The following is a 22,426-nucleotide window of genomic DNA, read 5'->3' as shown; positions in this document are numbered from 1 at the left end:
TGCATGTGTACGTATAATTGAATTAATCAAAATATATATTTGTGCAATTGTGTTAACAACACTTTTATTATCCGAACGATGTCACCCCGTAGGAGAGGAACTAGGGCTCAGCCCGCAGAATCTGTTGATCAGAGATAGGATGAACCTGACCATGTTGTAGATGAGGATAGTGAGGAAGACCTAGATTATAATGAATTCGATGAAGAAGAGTACGTAGAAGAAGAGGCTGAATATACCCACTCAGGAGGAAACCCCATGAATGAATTTATGGATCTCTTAAGGGCAAATCTGAACCGACAACCTCTTCCACCGACATTGCATGATGCCCCACATACTGCTGTTATCACCTTCATGGCATTTATGTCCCTCAAACCCCCAGAATTTCTAATATCTGCCGATCCCATTGAAGCACGGGCTTGCCTAAAGGAGATAGAAAAATCTTTTAAGATACTAGGTATCGAAGAGCGACACAAGACCATCTTTTCCTCCTACATGCTAAGGGAGAAGCTAACTACTGGTGGGAGTCCAAACGTAACCTTGAGACTGACTGATCCCCTAGGATAGATTCACGTGGTTGTTTCTAGACAAGTACTTCCCTTGGTTTATGGAGACTGAGATGGAGATAAAGTTCCTGGAGCTGAAACAAGACAGAATGCCAATGGTGGAATACGAGGCCCAGTTTACTAAGTTGTCACGGTTTATATTGGAGTTCATAAATATGGAAAAGAAGAAGGCACGAAGGTTTTAGATTGGTCTGAAATAATGGATTGAGAACCGAGTGGCGATGTTAGAACTGATAGATTATGCCACCCTAGTGTAGAAGGCCTCGACTATAGAAGCAGGAAGTGAACAAAGTTTGAAAGAGAAGGAAAGTAGGAAGAGGAAGATAGGAAGTCAAGGAGGAGGAGAAATTGGGAATAGGAGCCTTCCGAGCAGGTTCATCAGGAGGGCGGTGTCTCAACTTGCGAGAGGCCCCGGGTTTAGGAAGACCTTGAGTGAGAGTATCGTCCAGGATGGTGGGAAATTTAGAGCAATATTTCACATTCAACCCTGCACCCCTATACCGGATTGACGGACATGTGGGAAGAGATACCTCGGAGTATGTACCCAGGCAAGAGCCCCGCTAAAATGCTACAGGTGCGACCAAATAGGACACCTCGCCAATAGTTATACCCGACCCATTATGACATGTTTCCAGTGTGGGAAAGTAGGGCACATTAGGAAGGATTTCCTGACATTAAGGCCCCAGGCCTCCAGAATGAGTAAGGCTGCTTCCAACTGCTAGGACTTTCAACATGACCGTTCAGGATGTTGTCCGGAACACGGACGTAATAGAAGGCACCCTTCTGTTAAATTTAGAATATGCAAATGTCTTATTTGATTCCGGAGCGACCAAGTCATTTATATCTAGAAATTTTGGTAAGAAAATAAAACTTAATGTTATACCTTCACGCGAGATATTGCAAGTAGAAATAGCAAATCAAGAGATCATTCCTGTTAATCAAGTACATCCAAATTGTGAGTTAAAACTAGAAGGATTGCGAGTTAATTTGATCCCATTTGCCTTAGGGGAATTCAATGTAATCCTAGGAATGGATTGGTTACCCAGTAAAGGGGCACAGATAGATTGTGAGAAGGAAAATAAAAATAAGAGTGCAAGATGGAAAATAGATTGTGTTTAAGGGTCAGCGAAAAATCCAGAAGTTTCTAACCATGGTCCAAACGAAGAGGTTATTAAGAAAAGGAAATGAGGTCTATCTGGCTTATGTAATGGACACTAAAAAGGGAGTTCCCGACATACATGACATACATGTAGTGAATGAATTTTAGGATGTCTTTCCAAAGGACTTACCAGGGTTGCCACCCGATCGAGAGATAGAATTTGCTGCAGAACTAGCGCCGGGAACGACGCCAAAATCTAAGGCCCCTTATAGGATAGCCCCAGTCAAAATGAAGGAACTAGCTTCTCAACTACAAGAACTATTAGATAAATGGATGATACGGCCAAGTGTGTCACTATGGGGTGCACCAGTGTTGTTTGTGAAGAAGAAGGATGGTAGCATGAGGCTATAAATAAACTATCAAGAGTTAAACAAACTGACCATCAAGAATAGGTACCCTCTCCCTAGGATTGATGACCTATTCGACCAACTTAAATATGTCGTGCACTTTTCTAAGATAGACTTGAGGACATGATATCACCAGTTGAAAATCAAAAATAAAGATATACCAAAGATTGCCATTCGCACTAGGTATGGATATTATGAGTTCCTAGTCATGTTATTTGGGTTAACCAATGCACCCGCAACCTTTATGGATTTGATGAACAAAGTATTTAAAAAGTACCTAGACATATGCGTCATAGTCTTCATATACCATATCCTAATCTACTCAAAGACAGAGCAAAAGCACGCGGAATATTTGAGGATAGTTTTAGAAATTTTGAGGAAGGAGAAGTTGTATGCGAAGTTCTCAAAGTGTGAGTTTCGGTTGAAGGAAGTTCAGTTCTAAGGACACGTGGTAAGTAATGATTACTAGTCGAACCCGCCAAAATAGAGGCAGTATCCGATTGGGAAAGACCGACTACCCCAACCGAGGTAGGAGCTTTGTCGGCTTAGCAGGGTATTACCAAAGATTCGTGCAAGACATTGCCAAGATAGTCGGCCCACTGACTAGGCTTACCCTTAAGATAGAGAAGTTTGTATGGATGGAGAAATGTGAGGAGAGCTTTCAAGAGTTGAAAATGAGACTGGGGTCAGCACCAGTACTCGCTCTTCCCGATGTAAAGGGATAATTTGTGATTTACAGTTATGCCTCACACAAAGGGTTAGGATGTGTGCTCATGCTGCACGGAAAAGTGATTGCGTATGACTCTCGTCATTTAATGGAATATAAGATAAGGTACCCTACACACGACCTAGAGTTAGCAGAAATAGTGTTTTCCTTGAAAATCTAGATGCACTACCTGTATGAGGAAAAGTGCGAGATTTACACAGACCATAAGAGCCTCAAGTACATTTTCACCCAGAAAGAGCTGAACATAAGATAGCGAAGATGGCTAAATTTGATAAAGGATTAGGATTACGAAATCTTGTACCACCCGGGAAAAGCCAATGTGGTGGCTGATGCCCTCGGTAGGAAAGAGAGACTTAAAGCGATAATAACGTCGGAGGAACTTATTAAGGAGTTCAAAAAAATAGAGATCGAAGTCAGGATAACTGGTAAGGGATCCCAAGGGTTATTTGAAATCAGGTTATTACCGGAACTGGTTGAGAAGATATGAGCATGTCAGGAGAATAAAATGAGTGAAGAAAAGAATATTATTGGTGGCCTAACATGAAAAGAGACATAGCATGTAACACCCCCAAATCCGAGGTCAGGGGATTTGGTCGTCACTATGAAACCTTAATCCAAATCAACCTGTTTAATCAATAAATAAATGCCAGCGGAGGATAATTATTATTTATAACCCCAACTACTCCAAGATCTTTTAAGGTTATATTTCTAGAAACAAGAATTCCAAATTCCAAAAATAAATTTTTCACTTTCTTTTAAAACTCTTCTCAATAATTTACAAACTCAAAACTAAACCCGCTTGTATAACTTCGAAAAGAAGTATACTAGGCCCAACTATAATATAATATAATATAAACAACTTTACATAAAAGAACTTACACTAGCCCGTAAACCCTAGACCAGCCACCTTCCAAGAGCTTCTTCTTTGCTTCCTCGAATTACGCGGCTAAACAGCGCAAGCTAATCCTCACTAAAGGTTAGATTTAAAAATAGGCAAGTATGAGCGAAAGAAATGCTCAGCAAGATCATTGTAATATATATATGGTCGTTTTGATATAAAACCGACATCTGCAATAGCGCATAACATTTTAAAATCATAATTGCTGAAACAGAAGATTTATTAAAGAATCGGATAATTGTTTATCACTGTATTCAAAACTCTTTTTGATATTTTCGAGCGAAATCTTGATATTAATACTCATGTTGTTGTCATATCAAATTAGATATCAATATGAACTTTGATGCTCACAATATCCCATACTGAAGTCAACATTAATCATCTATACTAATACCACATTTGATATTTAACAACAACCTAAATATCCACATCAAGCAGATGCTGAATCAAAATGGCATTTTACCTTTAATCCAAAACAGAAACTGTTGATAAATCATTTATTCTATGAATATCAAAAATGATATGATAATTTAGATTGGGATCATTCTCCGATGGACGTACTATCACATGCTGATCAGCCTTGTGATAGCACTGGTTCATGATTCGTAGAAACATGTCCCCAAAAACACGAGTACTCAAATAAAAAGGCAATATACCTGCCTGTGGCAAAAATTGTGTCATAATATTTCGTATGACACTTAGAAATAGCCCTCCGCTGGACCGTCCGTCCCGGTCACTTACGCAATTATGCTCCAATCTTAAAACATTTTATTTAGAGAGGTCATAATAATCGACACCCGAAATAATTTTATTCCCCCATTTACTTGGGTAGGAATATTCGCAACCAAATCATCTTTCTCAAAATCCAAAGCATTTGTAAATCCAGTAATTTGATAAGTAAAATCACTTAGCTATTCTGAACATAGAATAACAGAAGAGTACTTGCATAAACAGAATTATTTAATTCAACCATATGTAAAACATTTATCTATTCCGAACTGAGAATAGGGAAAACAATACTTGCATAAGAAGATTTAAAATAAATATCACTTGAACAATAAGTGATGATATGGATATTTGCCTTTGGGTTTTTAGTAGTTAGTCACACTCGCAAACACGGATCTATTTTGATATTCTGTCTCAAGACATCACCGTCTTATTCTACTAATTCTTTAGCCTGTTGCTCATGCAGTGCTACAACCCAATATTCCATATTATTCAACTCTAGTCTTCTTCATCCATTTCATCTGGTCCTGATCGTCTTGAAAGACTCATATCTATAATTAGAAAATATCATTTTAATCGTCTAAACGATAATTACTCGACGAACTGCGCGTCAAAATCCTATCGTCTACTCATACGATAGCCCACACATAAAGAAAACAGCCAAATACAAGACTTATGACCCACATATACACGTAATACACATAGTATGTAAACACATAACTCACGTATCACATAATTCATATCACACATGCCTCAGTTCGTCAAAACATTCGACTTGGCACTTTTAAAATCGAAATCGGGTCAAAAATATGGTTTATTGATCAATAATCGACTCAAAATGACTTGTAAAACAAGTGACCTTGGGAAACAAAAGAATTTGGGTCTCGAAAGTATTTTTTTAATAGAAGTGTAATATTTTTCTGAGTCTAGAGGCGTTCGTTTCGTATTAAACGGACGAACGGTTTATTTTCTACGAATAAAACACGAATAATTAGGAATAAATCAATTAATAATAATAATTGATTTTTTTTAAATACCAAAATATAATTTTAAAAGCTCAAAATAATTTTTAGGAATTATTTGGCTTTATTATAAATAATTATACTTTATTTAACTATTTATAAATAAATTTAATTGATAAAATGAATTAATCAATCAATTAAATCCATAAATAATTAACTAAAATAAATTATAACTAATCAAATCAAATTTGGATTTTTGAAAATAATAAAAGAAAATAATTTTCTAGAATTAAATTAATTCAGTTAATTATTTAAAAATAATTAATTAAATCATTTTTGAATTTAAAATACATTTTTGAAATAAAAATTTGAATTTTGATTTATTTTTAAAAGAAAATCTGCACAAACAGATTTCTGGATTTTGTAATAGGGAAAACGGATTGAACCCAGGTTACAATTAAGTAAAACGGGTCGCTCAAGAACGAACCTGGGTCGCTCAAGAACGAACCCGGGTCGCTCAAGAACGACCCGCCGACGTTCATGTACTCCCAGAAACCGGCCGCCGCGGAAAAAGCCGACCAGCTTCGATCTCAGCCAAACATGAACCAAATGAGTTGGTTTTCATTCCTAACATGTTCTAAATTATTCCAGGAACCCAGAAACGCAATTATCGTCGAACTATAACCCACCAATCATCAATTTCAGTCCAAAACGACCCTCTTTCCGGCGAGCTCAATACTTATCCGGCCAACACTGATTTTTACTCGTTTTTGCACCAAAATTAACGATTAAACTATCAAAATCAAGCTCAGAATCAAAGCAACTTATTCATGGTCTTCAAATCAGCAACCCAGCAACAAACAATCCAAAAATTTGAACTTTTAAAATAGAAACCATAAAATTTTTGAATTAACAACCCAGGTAATCAATTTGTACAACTAAATATACAAAACTTCTCTAAATTTAACAAGGAAGCTCAGAAAATCATTAAAACATTCATACAATCATGAATATTAAAAGTCCTGATTTTCGTCGATTCCGACGAACACGGAATAAACAGAATACAGCACCTTAGAACACGATTCTGATGTCAAAATGATTGGGAAATTGCAAGCTAAATTTTAAGATCAAAATCAGTGAAAACGGATAACTGGTTCGTCTGATAGGATTGAATCTTTGAATTCGGTTCTTGAAGTGTTTGTCAGATACGAAGAAAAGACAGTAATTATTTGTATTGTTTTTTTTTATTTTTAATCAAATGAACTGATAAACATGGAGGGTATTTATACTCAGTAAAACTCTCCCGATAATTCACAAATCGATATTTTTTTCCGTATATTTAAAATCACACACCCTGAAAATAGTTTACGGGAAAAGGTTTTAAGAACATAATTTACACATAATTACAAACTTTATATCAAAATTTCCTAAAATTGCGAATAATTCAAAAATAGAAAAATATTGGGTATTTAAAACACGAATTATTCTATAAAAATAAAAACACGAATTTTTTGGGCTTTGACGTCCCGGTGGGGTCCCGGTCCGTTGATTTTTGAAAAACAGGAACAATTCCTAAATTAACAGAAAACCCCGAAAACACATAACTAGTATCCCGTTGGATCATATCGGATCTGAAAATAGATTACTTAGCCGTTAAGTAACTATAAAAATGATACAATTTAGTATCAGATTCGGATAATTATCAAAACCGGGCTTCTTTGAAAATACTTTATACGAAAATAATGTAATAATATCGCGTCTTTCGATAATATGGGTTTTGTTGATTTATCAAAACGTTTAACGTATCGAAAATTGTACGTCAGGACGCATACGGGTCAAACCGTAATCCGGATTGAAAAAGTTAAAACACGGAGAATGTCCGGAATTACCAGATTAGGTTAAGAAGGAGTTTTCGGAAGAGTTTCGGGTTGTAAAAACGTAAAAATAGTTGAAGTTGGACGATTCCCGGCTTTATAAAGTAGTTTTATAATTACTTAGAAAATAATTTATAAATACATAAATCATTGTACAATCATATAACAGTCCAAAAATTAGCATAAAAATATCACAATTATCTATATTTTAATATGAACATCAAAAAATAATATTCAAAGAATATCATATATAAACATCCAAAGCATCAACTCCAATTATCATTTAATTCACTAAAATTCACATAAAATCACATAAACAATTCCAAATAAATATAAAAATAATAATAATATTTGAAAATATGGGATATTACATAGCAGAGTGGGTCAGCAAGTGCTTGACCTGTCAGAGAGTAAAAGTTGAATATCAGCGACCGAGTGGATTATTACATCCCCTGGAAATTCAAGAATGGAAGTGGATGCATATAACCATGGACTTTGTGACAGTCCTACCAAGGACTAAAATGAATCACGATGCCATATGGGTCATTATAGATAGACTGACTAAGTCCACGCATTTCCTGCCAATCAACAAAAGGTACACGGTGGACAAGCTGCTGGATATCTATCTAAAGGAGATCGTAGTAAGATACAGAGTCCTCGTTGCCATAGTGTCAGGCAGAGATCCAAGGTTTAACTCCCGATTTTGAAGGAGCTTTCAAGAGTACATCGACACTAGACTGAACATGAGTACAACTTACCATTCCCAGATAGACGGGCAGAGTGAGAGGGCCATTCAGACTAAAGAGGACATGCTAAGGGTCTGTGCCATTGACTTTAAAGGAAGTTGGATTGACCACTTACCTCTTATTGAGTTTCCCTACAACAATAGATATCACGCTAGCATAGGAATTCCCCCGTACAAAGCTCTTTATGGAAGAAGATGCCTCTCTCCCTTATGTTGGGATGAAAGGGGCGAACATAAGATTCTAGAGCCCGAGTTGGTCCAGCAGACACGAGAGATGGTGGGACTCATCCGGAAGAGACTGGTAGCGGCTCAAGACAGACAAATGAAGTATGACGATCAGACCAAGAATATGGAGTGGGAGATTCAGTGTTGTTGAAAATGTCTCTGTGGAAAGGAGTGATGAGGTTTAGAAAGAAAGGAAAACTAAGCCCCATATTCATCGGACCCTTTGAAATCCTGAGGAGTATAGGACCTCTAGCTTACGAGCTCGCCTTTCCTTCTAACTTGCAACAAGTGCACAATGTGTTCCATGTGTCAATGTTGAGGAAGTACCATGCCGACGTGTGACACGTGATTAAGAGTGAGCATTTCCCAGTTAAGAACCGAGAACCGAATCGAACCGAAAGAAAATTACGGGTCCGGTTCGGTTCTTCACTAATTCGGGTTCGGTTCGGTTCTTGTTTTTCTAGAAATTTCGGTTCTCGGTTCAGTTCGATTCTTAACATACTAGAACCATAAGAACCGAACCAAACCGTATATAAATGAATAAATATAAAAATATATATAAATATATGTATATATATTATGTATTATGTTTTCTTATTTATAATATTTTGATAAATTTTAAGAAAAATATGATTTTTATTGTATTACTCGTTTCTTTAAATATATATGGAGTTTCGAATATTTTTATAAATATTTTTCTTCTTATATATTAGAAAGTAATCGAATTTAAAATGATCCACCACTAATCAAAATCTTTTTTACTAAGTTACCCTTAATAAATAATCAAAACTAGTCAAAATTTAAAAAGTTAGAATATAAAATAATATGCAAAATGAATAAATATAAAATAAAATATAACTTCGGTTCTTTCGGTTGGAACCGAACCGAACCGAAATTTACGGTTCGGTTCTTACACATAAACGGGTCCAGTTCGGTTCTTGAAATATTTCTATTTCGATTCTCAGTTTTGGTTCGGTTCGGTCTGGTTCTGACCTGTTGCTCACCCCTACACGTGATAGAATATGAACATGTAGACTTGCAACCGGACATCGAGCAACCAATGAGAGTAATGGACCAAAAGGAACAAGTGTTGAGGAACAAGACTTTCAAGTTGGTCAGAGTCTTGTGGAGGAATCAGAATGTTGAAGAATCAACCTGGGAACTAGAAGAGGCAATGAGAGAAAAGTGTCCCCCACTTATTTTCAATTTGATTCCGGGACAGAATCCTTTTAAGGGGGAAGACTATTGATAGGGAAGAAAATAAGGCATGGGTATGTAGTTAATGTTGCATTAATCATATCAGAATTGGGCCAACAGCTAGGCCCATTTGAGAAGGCCCAAAACCCCTGAATATTAATTAATTTCATAATTAATTAATAAGGGATAAGTCAGCTGATAAGATGAGTCCTAGTGGAGAAATAAATCCTTGTAGATTGGCCTCCAAGGAACCTGGTGGGATAAGGAATCAGCATCCTACTTCTTAGGACTCCACAGTCCATTCTAATTCTGAGACTTGACCACCAAGTCTCCTAACCCAAGTCCAATTCAAGGACTCCCAACATCTATATAAGGGGCCTCACCCCACAAATCAGAACTACGTTTTTGACTTGATCCTTGACAATCGGCAAGGTACGTAGGCATCTTTTTAAGGCAGATCGAGTCACGAAACACAAGAGCAGTCAAATCGAGCCTCGAAGCTCACATTCCTTAGTAATAAATACAACAATTAATATACCTTAGTTTTTGATCCATAACATTTGGCGCCGTCTGTGGGAAAGCACAACAACAACTATGGCGAGAACACGGAGAACAAGCAGCGCCCTTGAAGGAGGAACACCCGCGGGGATAACCCAAACGATTTCGTCAACCATGGAGGTACCTCCGCATTCAACCTATGCCGCCACCCAAGGAGGAGCCTATGTAGGGGCAACTGAACCTCAACATCAAGGGACAATTCTCCCGGCTCCTCAAGGTATGAATCCCCAACTTCAACAACTACATACATCTGTGAATTCTCAACCCATTGGGTATGAGTATTCAACTGTTGTGACCATTAACCCCCTTATGGGATGCCCCTTTACCCCGAGGTTGGAGGAAGTGGACATGCTGGACGGAGTGAAGCACGGGGGAAAACACCCCCTACATACAAGGTTTGGCTCCTATCCCGGAGGATCAGGATTTTTCCGGTCCTTATACTAAGAGAGACTCTGAATCTTCGGATGATGAAGTGGCCCCAGAAAGGAGACGTGCTGGCAAAGAGCCGATGCCTGATTGTAACCAACGTCCTAGGAGCACCCGAGGGGTTAATCCTCAAGAAGTGTAGGAGAGAATCAGGGCCCATGAGGCGGAGATTCAAAGGCTGAAGCGTGACTTGGAGGCGTACCAGGCTCCCAGGCCCCCATTACCAACTAGGGGAGAAATCCTCCTCCAATTATAGACCTGGATAGTCCATCACAAAGAAGGGTTGTAGTCCCGAGAACTGATCAAGCAATCTTCTTCCCCTTGGAGATCCTGATGAGCACCCGAGGGGTTAATCCCCAAGAAGTGCAGGAGAGAATCAGGGCCCATGAGGCTGAGATTTAAAGGCTGAACCGTGACTTGGAGGCGTACCAGGCTCCCAGGCCCCCATTACCAACTAGGGGAGAAATCCTCCTCCAATCATAGACCTGGATAGTCCATCACAAAGAAGGGTTGTAGTCCCGAGAACTGATCAAGCAATCTTCTTCCCCTTGGAGATCCTGATGATCCTACTCCACCATTCACTGAAGAGATAATGAATTCCCATATCTCAAGAAAGTTCAAGATGCCTACTATCAAAACTTATGATGGCACGGGAAATCCCGCTAATCATGTCAGGACATTCTCCAATGCACTGTTGTTGCAGCCCGTGAATGACGCTATTAAGTGTCGGCCTTTCCTCAAACCCTGTCGGGTATGGCTCAAAGATGGTATAGTCGTTTTCCCCCGAACTCTATTGGGTCCTTCAGAGAATTAAGTCAGGCTTTTATTAAGCAATTCATCAGCGGGAGAGTGCATGAGAAAAGTTCAGCATCCCTCATGAGCATTGTGCAGGGAACGAAGTAATCCTTGAGAGACTACCTGAATCATTTCATAAAGGAGGCTTTAAAAGTCCCAGACCTTGATGACAAGGTAGCCATGATAGCACTGCAATAGGGAACTAGGGATGAATTCTTCAAGATGTCCTTGGCCAAGCGCCCCCCTGAAAGCATGTTGCAACTCCAAGATAGGGCCGGAAAGTACATCAAAGTGGAGGAGAGCATGAGGAAGACAGTAGTGAGTAACTAGCCCACTAGGGGCAAGAAGTGAAAAACTGATCTGGAATATATTGCCAAGGACAAATATCCTAGAACTGAGCAAAACCCTGATTCGACCCCTAAGAAGGGAGGGCCTGGGCAAAAGTTCGCTTAATACGCTAAGCTGAATGCCCCTAGAGGCCAAATCTTGATGGAAATCGAGAAAGATCAAGATATTCGTTGGCCTAAACCCTTGAAGGCTGATCTGCCAAGCTAGATAAGAGAAAATATTATAGATTTCACAAAAATGTTGGTCATGACACTGATGAGTGTAGGCAACTAAAAGATGAAATAAAGTTCCTCATTCAGAAAGGAAGATTGAACAAGTACACTGGGGAAGGAAGAGATAAGAATAAAAATGGAAGAAAGAACTTTGAAGATCGTAGGAGGGACCAAGACGATCAGGGGCGGAATCCCCAACCTAGGGGACCGGTTATAAATGCAATCTTTGGAGGACCGCGACCCCGAGGGCCTGTGATAAACACAATTTTTGGAGGACCAACTGCTGCTGGATTATCCAAGAACTCCAGGAAAGCATATACTAGAGAAGTTATGCATATTGTTGGGGAAGCCCCGAAGAGGGCCAGGACAGGATTGACAATGGATTTTGATGATTCTGACCTGGAGGGTGTGAAATTTCCTCATGACGACCCGCTGGTCATAATACCGATAATAGGAAATAGCCCGGTTAAGAGGGTCCTTGTGGATAATGGTACTTCTGTGGATATCTTGCTCCATGACACCTTTTTAAGGATGGGTTATAATGATTCTCAACCAACCCCGACCGATATGCCGATATATGGATTTGCGGGAGTGGAGTGCCCCGTGGAAGGGATAATCAAGTTGCCAACGACCATAGGACACGAACCAAGGCAAGCAACACAGATGTTGGACTTTGTGGTGGTGAAGGCTAGTTCAACTTACAATGCTATCATGGGGAGAACAGGGATAAATGCTTTCAAAGCAGTCCCTTCTTCCTACCATTCAGTTATGAAGTTCCCCACCCGGAATGGGATTGAAGAAGAGAGAGGAGATCAAAAAATGGCTAGAAGTTGTTATGTAGCCTCTCTGAGGGCAGATGGAGCTGGGGCAAGTTCTGCCTATTGAAGATCTGGATATCCGAGAAAATGATGAGAAAAGAGAGAAGCCAGCAGAAGACTTGGTTTCGATTCCTTTAGCTCTCAAGGATCCTGAAAAAGTGACTTTCGTTGGAGCCACACTAGAGGAGCCCCTTAGAGGGAAGTTGGTGAAATTTTTGCAAGAAAATAGTGATATGTTTGCATGGTCGGCAGCTGATATGCCAAGAATAGACCCGGAACTGATTACTCACAAGCTGAATGTGGATCCGAGTCAGAAGACGGTGAAACAAAAGAAAAGAAGTTTTGCTTCACAGAGGAAAGAAGCTATAAAACAAGAAGTAGAGAAGCTCTTAGAGTCTGGTTTTATTGAGGAGATACAATTTCTAGAATGGTTAGCAAACCCTGTAATGGTGAAGAAGGCCAATGGAAAATGGAGGATGTGTGTGGACTTCACTGATCTGAATGACGCATGACCTAAAGATTGTTTCCCGTTGCCAATGATAGATACTTTGATAGATGCCACTGCTGCATATGAGATGCTGAGCTTCATGGATGGATTTAGTGGATACAATCTAATTAAGATGCACAAGGAAGACATCCCAAAGGTATCATTCATCACTGACTTTAGTGTTTATTGTTATCTTGTTATGGCATTTGGTCTCAAGAATGCCGGAGCCACCTATCAAAGGTCGGTAAATAAAATTTTTAAGGATCTTATTGGCAAGACCATGGAAGTTTATGTTGATGACATGTTAGTCAAGAGTCTAGTGAAGACTGACCATATAACCCATTTGAGGGAAGCTTTCGGAGTAGGATCTGGAAATTTTTTGGGATTGATGGTCTCCAAGAGGGGAATCGAGGCCAATCCCGACAAAATGAAGGCAATCCTAGACATGGAACCACAAAAAACTATTAAAGATGTTCAAAAGCTCACTGGAAGGGTTGTAGTGTTGGGATGATTCATCTCCAAATCTGGGGAAAAGTTCTTGTCATTTTTCAAGTCCTTAAAGAAGGTAAAGGATTTTGTATGGAGTGAAGAAAGCCAGAAGGCATTCGAGGAATTAAAGAGGTATATGGCCCAGGCCCCGTTGTTGGCCAAACCAGCTCTGAACGAAGTTTTATACTTGTACTTGGTTGTTTCAGAGAATTCCTTGAGCGCTATATTGGTTAAGGAGGAACTTAAAATCCAGAAACCCGTATACTATGTTGGCAAAATTCTACACGGAGCTGAGTTGAATTATTCAACTATTGAGTAGTTTGCTTTAGCCTTGGTAATGGCTTCAATAAAGTTACGTCCTTACTTTCAGGCTCATCAAATTGAGGTGCTAACAAATCAGCCCCTAAGAAATATCATTCATAGTCCCAAGGCTTGTGGGAGGTTGATCAAGTGGGCAATAGAGCTGGGAGAATTCGACATCAAGTATAATCCACGAACGACAATAAAAGCCCAGGCATTCACTGACTTCAAGGTGGAATGTACCATACCCAACCAAGAAGTCGGGGGGCAGGTAGATACCATACCTCAAGATAAGGAAGTTGATAAGGGGGACAAAGAAAAGGATGATAAGGAGAAGGAATATTGGGTTCTCTATTTTGATGGAGCATCAAAAACAAATTCAAGTGGAGCAGGGTTAATTTTACAAAGCCCCGATGGGTTCTTAATTGAATATGCAATGAAGTTAGACTTCCCGACCACAAACAATGAGGCAGAATATGAAGCTCTGATAGCTGGCCTTGGCTTAGCAGGGACACTTAGAGTCAAGAACTTAAAGGTCTGTGGAGACTCGAAGCTGGTCATATCCCAAGTAAAGGGAGAGTTTGAGGCAAAGGATGGTACGATGGCTAAGTATGTCCGCCTAGTAAGGGCTGTGATGATCCAATTCAATGAATGCCATGTTAAGCAGATTCCAAGGGAGGAAAATGTTAAGGCAGATGCATTATCAAAATTTGCTTCATCTGAGATAGTGGAAAGTTCAGGAAGTGTATACTTCTGCGTTCTGAAGACATGGAGCATTGATGTTAAGATTGTAGCTCCTATAGGTCTGGGGACGTCATGGATAGATTTCATTAAGACCCATATTCAAACCGGTTGGTTGCCAAATGATGCTACTGAAGCACGAAAGTTGGTTGTTCGAGCACTAAGATACTCCTTGATAGATGGGATTTTGTATAAAAGATCTTATGTAGTTCCTTACTTAAGATGTCTCAGGCCTGATGAGGCACGCTTGGATCTTGAAGAAGTGCATGAAGGTATATGTGGGCAACACTTGGAGGGCAGAGCACTAGTTCATAAGATAACCCATTTAGGCTTCTATTGGCCAGAAATGATTGATGATGCCAAAGAGTATGTGACAAAGTGTGACCATTGTTAGAAGCATGCACCTGTCGTTAGACAACCCCCCCGAGATGCTGACCTCCATCAACTCACTCATCCCCTTTGCTATGTGGGGAATGGATATACTTGGGCCTTTCCCCATGGCCATGACACAAAGGAAGTTCCTGATTGTAGCCATTGATTATTTTACTAAGTGGATTGAAGTAAAGCCTTTGGCCAAAATCAAAACTAAGCAGGTTGCACAATTTTTGTGGGAAAATATCATGTGCCGATATGGAATTGATAAGTGAAATCAGGTATTTTGTGTTTTTGATGCATTTTTCTAGTGTTTTTGCATTTAAGGGTATAACTTGCGTATATGGGGAGATTTCATTAGGAATAAGCCTAGGGGAGTGCTTGGAATTGGATGTGGGAAGTTAGGAGCAGAACGCAGCAGAAATCGGGAGCAGAATAAGGAATTTTCCAGTAACCTGCTGGTTGCCCGCTCAGGAAAGCTGGGCGGCCGCTCAGGATTGCTGGGCGGCCGCTCAGGGGCGAGAAATTTAATACTAATTTTTTATAATCCTTATTATGTTGGACTTCTGAGACGGCTGGTTCTTGTGGGCTTCTATATAAGTAGTTTTCAGAGACGTTTCACAGTCGGTGGTATCAAGAAAGGAGCGAGGAGAGAAGGAAGAAGACCGTTTTAGCACATCGCAACGAAGAAGAGGAAGCATACGTTTTCTTATGGTTCTTTTATTCGTTGTATCAGTGGATGCTAGTTTTCTTTACTTTGAACCTTATTACTCTTGTGACGTACTCTAGTTTTAATAAGTATTTTTATTAGGTTATATTGTGTGTTATATCATATTTTTATATGAAGCCATGGTGACGATGAGTTCTATCATGGGCTAATCGTGATCATGGGATCATAACGAATTTACTATGGAATTCTTTAGTTAATTGTTAAATACCTTAGTGTGTGATGATTGTATGATATCTAGCATAGGTTGCGCTTTTTCATCTTATGTGCGTCGCGTATATGTAAGATAGGCTGTTAATCTCTTGTGAAGCGATGGTGGATCTTGAGGTTTAGACCTTGCCATGCTAGCATAGGTTCATGTATGTGTATGCATGATTAGTGGGTAATTCTAACCATTTTACTTGCCTTGTGTAATCATAAAGAATAACTTGTGCTTAAATCGTTATGTTGTCAAATTATGTAGACATATAGGGTCTCAACATAATTGATGCCTATTCAACTTCTATCTTAATTGTGGATGTTTGGTAGAATGGTATTAGTATAATAAAAGTTGGCTTTTATCTGTTTCGTGTTGTTCGATTAATATCATCACCATTTTATGCTAAGGGTAATAACAATAACTATTGAAGGAAGTAGTAATGAAGTTATGATCTCATTTGTGTTTAATATTGCTAATTCAAGTGTCAATTAAGTGTTTAATTTTCATAGTTAATTGTAGTTAATAATTTGTTAATCAATTCTAAGTATTATTGTCTTGACATTGAGAAGTAATCATACATTGGTGAGTAAGTGTTAATTGAACATAATTAGTCTGAGTCTCTGTGGGTACGAACTAGAAATTATTCTAGAATACTTGCGAACGCGTATACTTGCGTGAATTATTATCACGTGTTTTGTGCCTAACAAGTTTTTGGCGCCGCTGCCGGGGACTCAGCGTGTTTGTTTAGTTTATATACTTACCATCAACGGTCATTAGGACTCATTGATTAAGATGTGTTACTTATTGTTTCCGGTTGTGTTTTAAGTACTTTACCGAGCGTTTATGCAAACACGTTCTCGTACTCGCAAGAGGACTTTAGATACGGCTGAGGAGACAGACTCAGTTCTTGATATTCCAGTGAAGATAGATTTTGAAAATTCAGATAAAGAGAGTGAGCAGAAAGAACCAATAATTATGGGTGATCGTATAGTTCCGGCAGATCCAGCTCCTATGGACTTTTTTTGGCCTAAAATTGATGACATTCAGTCAAGCATCCTTCATCCGGCTATTCAGGCTAACACTTTTAAAATCAAGCCGGGTACTATTCAGATGGTGCAGAATTCTGTTTCTTTCGGAGGTGCTGCGACTGAAGACCCCAACATGCATATCAGGAATTTTTTCGAGATCTGTAGTACTTTCAAATATAATGGTGTGACTGATGAGGCTATCAAGCTGAGGCTTTTCCCATTCTCTCTGAGGGATAAAGCTAAGGACTAGTTACATTCTGAACCAGCTGGGTCCATCACTACTTGATAAGATCTTGCACAAAAGTTTCTGGTGAAGTTCTATCCAATGGCAAAGACTGCAGCTATGAGGAGTGCTCTTACTCAGTTTGCGCAGCAACCAACAGAATCTATATGCGAAGCTTGGGAGCGCTACAAGGAGATATTGAGAAAGTGTCCACATCATGGTATGCCTGACTGGATGGTGATCACTGGTTTCTATAATGGTTTGGGGGCCCAATCTCGGCCCATGCTCGATGCAGCAGCTGGAAGCGCCTAGTGGGCCAAAAGCTATACTGAGGCTTATAATCTTATTGAAACTTTGGCTGCAAATGAGCATCAAAACCCAGCTCAAAAGATGATGCCTGGGAAGGTAGCAGGTATTCTAGAAGTTGATGCAGCTACAGCTATTGCAGCGCAGCTACAACTATTACAGCGCAGCTCCAAGCGCTGTCTTTGAAGGTCGATTCTTTAGGCAACTATGAAGTCAATCAGATAGCTATGGTCTGTGAGATTTGTGCAGGTTCTCATGCTACGGATCAGTGTTCTCTTGTTAACGAAACTGTGCAGTATGTGAACAATTATCAGCGACCGCATCATCCTGTGCCAGCTACTTATCATCCTAACAATAGAAATCATCCCAATTTCAGCTGGAGCAATAATCAGAATGCTATTTAGCAACCATATCAGCAAGGCGTAAGTAAACAGTTTAATCCACCTGGATTCCAGCAACCACAGCATTATGCTCAAAGGCAATCATATCCTCAACAAGGAGGTGCTGCTCCACATTCTAGTGCTGATTTCGAGGAGCACAAGCTGTTGTGCAAAAGTCAGGTTGTTTCTATCAAGACCTTGGAAAATCAAATCAGTCAAATAGCCAATGCAGTGCTCAATCATCAATCTGGCACACTTCCCAGCGATACTGAAGTGCCAGGCAGGAAGGAAGCTAAAGAGCAAGTCAAAGCTATTACGTTAAGGTCTGGAAAAGTTGCTGATGCTGAAAAAGCGAAAGACAGAGAAGCTGAAGTTGTTGATGAAGAAGAGAAGCAAAAGGAGAAAGCGGCGGAACCAAGGAAGACTACTGTTGAACACACTCTGCCTGAGGGTAATACAGGGGAGAAAGAACTCTAACCTCCACCACCTTTCCCTAAGAGATTGTAACAATAAAAGTTGGATAAGCAGTTCGGTAAGTTTCTGGAGGTGTTCAAGAAACTTCACATCAACATACCTTTCACTGAGGCTCTGGAGCAAATGCCTAGTTATGCAAAATTCATGAAGAGTATTCTTTCAAGGAAGGTGAAACTGGATGACCTTGAGACCGTTGCTCTAACGGAAGAGTGCAGTGCTGTGCTGCAACAAAAATTACCTCCAAAGAATAAAGATCCAGGTAGCTTCACCATTCCTTGCACCATCGACAAGTTGTCTTTCGACAAATGCCTGTGCGATTTGGGAGCAAGCATCAATCTGATGCCATTGTCGATCTTCAAAAAGTTGAATTTGCCTGATCCAAAGCCCACCTACATGTCTCTACAATTGGCTGATCGTTCTATTACATACCCATGAGGCATCGTGGAGGACGTGTTAGTAAAGGTGGATAAGCTCTTCTTCCCTGCAGACTTTGTCATTTTGGATTTCAAGAAAGATAAGAAGATTCCCATAATCTTGGGAAGTCCTTTCTTGGCTACAGGCCATACCTTGATAGATGTGCAGAAAGGTGAACTTAATATGAGGGTGTAGGATCAGGATGTGACATTCAATGTATTCAAAGTGATGAAATTCCCTATAGAAGATGAGGAGTGCTTAAAGGTGGATTTGATTAATTTTGCGGTAACTTTAGAATTTGATCATATGCTAATGTTTGATGCCTTAGAGAAAGCCTTGGTGGGGGACTTTGACAGTGATGATGAGGATGGGAATGAGCAACTACAATATCTAAATGCTTCTCCTTGGAGGCGAAAGCTAGACATGCCATTTGAATCTCTTGGTACTACTTATCTCAAGAATGCTGAAGGAAAGCTCAAACCATCTATTAAGGAAGCACCTACTTTGGAGCTTAAACCATTGCCTGAACACTTGAGGTATGCTTTTTTAGGTGTTGCATCTACTTTACCTGTTATTATTGCATCTGACCTTTCAGGTAGTGAGAAGGACAAGCTCTTGAGGGTCTTGAGAGAATTCAAATCCGCTATCGGATGGACTATATCAGATATCAAAGGGATTAGCCCTTCGTATTGCATGCATAAAATTCTTCTAGAGGAAGGTAGTAAGCCGATTGTTGAGCAATAGTGACGACTTAATCCTATCATGAAAGAAGTGGTGAAGAAAGAAATTCTGAAGTGGCTGGATACAGGAATCATATATCCTATTTCTGACAATTCTTGGGTGAGCCTCGTGTAATGTGTACCTAAGAAAGGAGGTATAACTGTGGTAGCAAATGAGAAGAACGAGCTCATCCTCACTCGAACAGTCACAGGATGGAGGGTTTGCATGGATTACAGAAAGCTGAACAAAGCCACAAGAAAGGATCACTTCCCTCTTCCATTTATTGATCATATGCTTGACAGGTTGGCTGGTCATGAGTATTATTGTCTTCTGGATGGCTATTCGGGTTATAATCAGATTTGCATTGCACAAGAAGATCAAGAAAAGACTACCTTCATTTGTCCATTCGACACGTTTACTTTTCACAGAGTATCGTTTGACTTATGTGGTGCACCTGCCACTTTTCAGAGATGTATGATGGCTATATTCTCTGATATGATTGGAAACAATGTCGAAGTGTTCATGGACGACTTCTCCGTCTTTGGACATTCGTATGATGAATGTTTGAATAATCTTCGTTCGGTGCTCAAAAGGTGTGTGGAAACTAATTTGGTGCTCAATTGGGAAAAATGTCACTTTATGGTGTGTGAAGGCATTATTCTTGGGCATAAAGTCTCTAGAAAGGGTCTTGAGGTGGACAAAGCCTAGGTGGGAGTCATTGAAAATCTTCCACCACCTATTTCTGTGAAAGGAATCCGTAGTTTTCTTGGTCATGCGGGTTTTTATCGGTGTTTCATTAACGACTTCTTGAAGATATCTAAGCCATTCTGCAACTTGCTCGAGAAAGATGTGCCTTTCAAATTTGATGATGAATGCTTGGCGGCATTCGAGACTCTCAAGAAGAGTTTGATAACTGCACCAGTTATTACGGCACCTGATTGGATATAACCTTTTGAGATGATGTGTGATGCGAGTGAATATGTAGTGGGAGCAGTTCTTGGGCAGCGCAAGAATAATCTTTTTCATATGGTCTACTATGCTAGTAAGAATCTAAATGGAGCTCAAATGAACTACACCACTACTGAGAAGGAGCTCTTGGCTATAGTCTTTGGTTTTGAAAAATTTTGATCTTATCTACTTGGGACAAAGGTGACAGTATTCACTGATCATGCTGCCATTCGCTATCTAGTCTCAAAGAAGGATTCGAAGCATAGACTTATTCGTTGGGTGCTCTTGCTACAGGATTTTGAGTTAGAGATCAAGGATCGAAAAGGTACTGAGAATCAAGTAGCTGAACATCTCTCTAAATTGAAGAATCCCGATTATACTTCACATGATAAGACATTGATCAATGAATCTTTTCTGGATGAGCAGTTGTTCGTAGTTCAGGAGGAAGAGCCATGGTTCGCAGATATTGTGAACTATCTTGTCAGCAATATAATGCCTCTTAATATGAATGCAGCTCAAAAGAAGAAGTTTCTGCATGAGGTGAAGTGGTACATGTGGGATGAACCGTATTTGTTTAGACAAGGAGCTGACTAGATCATCAGGAGATGTATCCCATTCTGTGAGACAGAGGGGATATTACGAGACTGCCATTCCACAGTTTATGGTGGACATTATGGTGGTGAAAAGACAGTAGCTCGTATTCTGCAAGCAGGCTTTTTCTGGCCTACTCTGTTTAAGGATGCACATCAGTTCGTTTTAAGGTGTGATCATTGCCAAAGAGTGGGGAATCTTCTGAGGAAGGATGAGATGCCGTTAAATGTGATGCTTGAAGTCGAGGTCTTTGATGTTTGGGAAATCGATTTCATAGGACAATTTGTCTCGTCCTGCAATAATCAGTACATCTTGCTGGCAGTCGATTATGTCTCAAAATGGGTACAAGTCAAGGCTCTACCGATGAATGATGCAAAGATAGTGTTGAATTTTCTTCATAAGCAGATTTTCACAAGGTTTGGAATGCCACGAGTAATCATAAGTGATGATGGGTCGCATGTCTGCAACCGTAAGTTCACTTCTATGATGCAACACTATAATGTGAATCATCATATTGCTACTACCTATCATCCACAAACTAATGGTCAAGCTGAAGTGTCTAATAGAGAGATCAAGCGTATTCTAGAGAAAGTTGTTTGTCCGTCAAGGAAGGATTGAGCTTTAAAGCTCGATGAAGCTATTTGGGCTTATAGAACAACATATAAGACTCCACTTGGGATTTTCCCGTTTTAACTTGTTTATGGTAAGGGATGTCATTTACCTGCGGAGCTTGAGCATAAGGCTTATTGGGCGTTGAAGAAGTTGAACCTTGATCTAGATGCAGCTGGGAAGAAGCGAATGCTTTAGTTAAATGAACTTGATGAATTTCGACTTCAAGCGTACGAGAACAACAAAATGTACAAGGAAAAAGTGAAAAGGTGGCACGACAGGAAGCTATCTCCTAAGTCATTCGTGCCGGGGCAACAAGTTCTGTTATTCAACTCTCGTCTTCGACTTTTTCCGGGAAAGTTGAAATCAAGGTGGTCTGGACCTTTTATTGTCAAAACTGTGTTTCCACATGGAGCGGTGGAGATTTTTGAGAATGATCTGGGCCAAGTATTCAAGGTTAATGATCAGCGATTGAAGCATTACTATGGGGACACGGCAAATCGGGAAGTGGTTAGTGCCGTTTTATTGTCAACTTGATCGAAGTACTCTACGTCAAGCTAATGACGTAAAAGAAGCGCTTCTTGGGAGGCAAACCAAGATTTGTGACTATAGGAACCCTTAGAAGTTAGTAACCTATCCAAAACCACAAAAAAATCAGAAAAAATTGGGCAGGAAAAACAGTTTTCTAGAGACCCCTAGGGCGCCCGCTCAGGATTGCTGGGCGGCCGCTCAGGAGGCTGGGCGCCTGCTCAGCAATGCTGGGCGGCCGCTCAGGACCCGACTATTAGAAATTTTTTTGCCTTATAAAAAAAATCCAAAAAAAATCAGAAAAACCCAA

The sequence above is a fragment of the Apium graveolens genome, chromosome 6 (genome assembly GCF_009905375.1).
Source record: "Apium graveolens cultivar Ventura chromosome 6, ASM990537v1, whole genome shotgun sequence".
NCBI classification, from domain to species: Eukaryota; Viridiplantae; Streptophyta; class Magnoliopsida; order Apiales; family Apiaceae; genus Apium; species Apium graveolens.
This window is presented reverse-complemented; position numbering follows the sequence as displayed.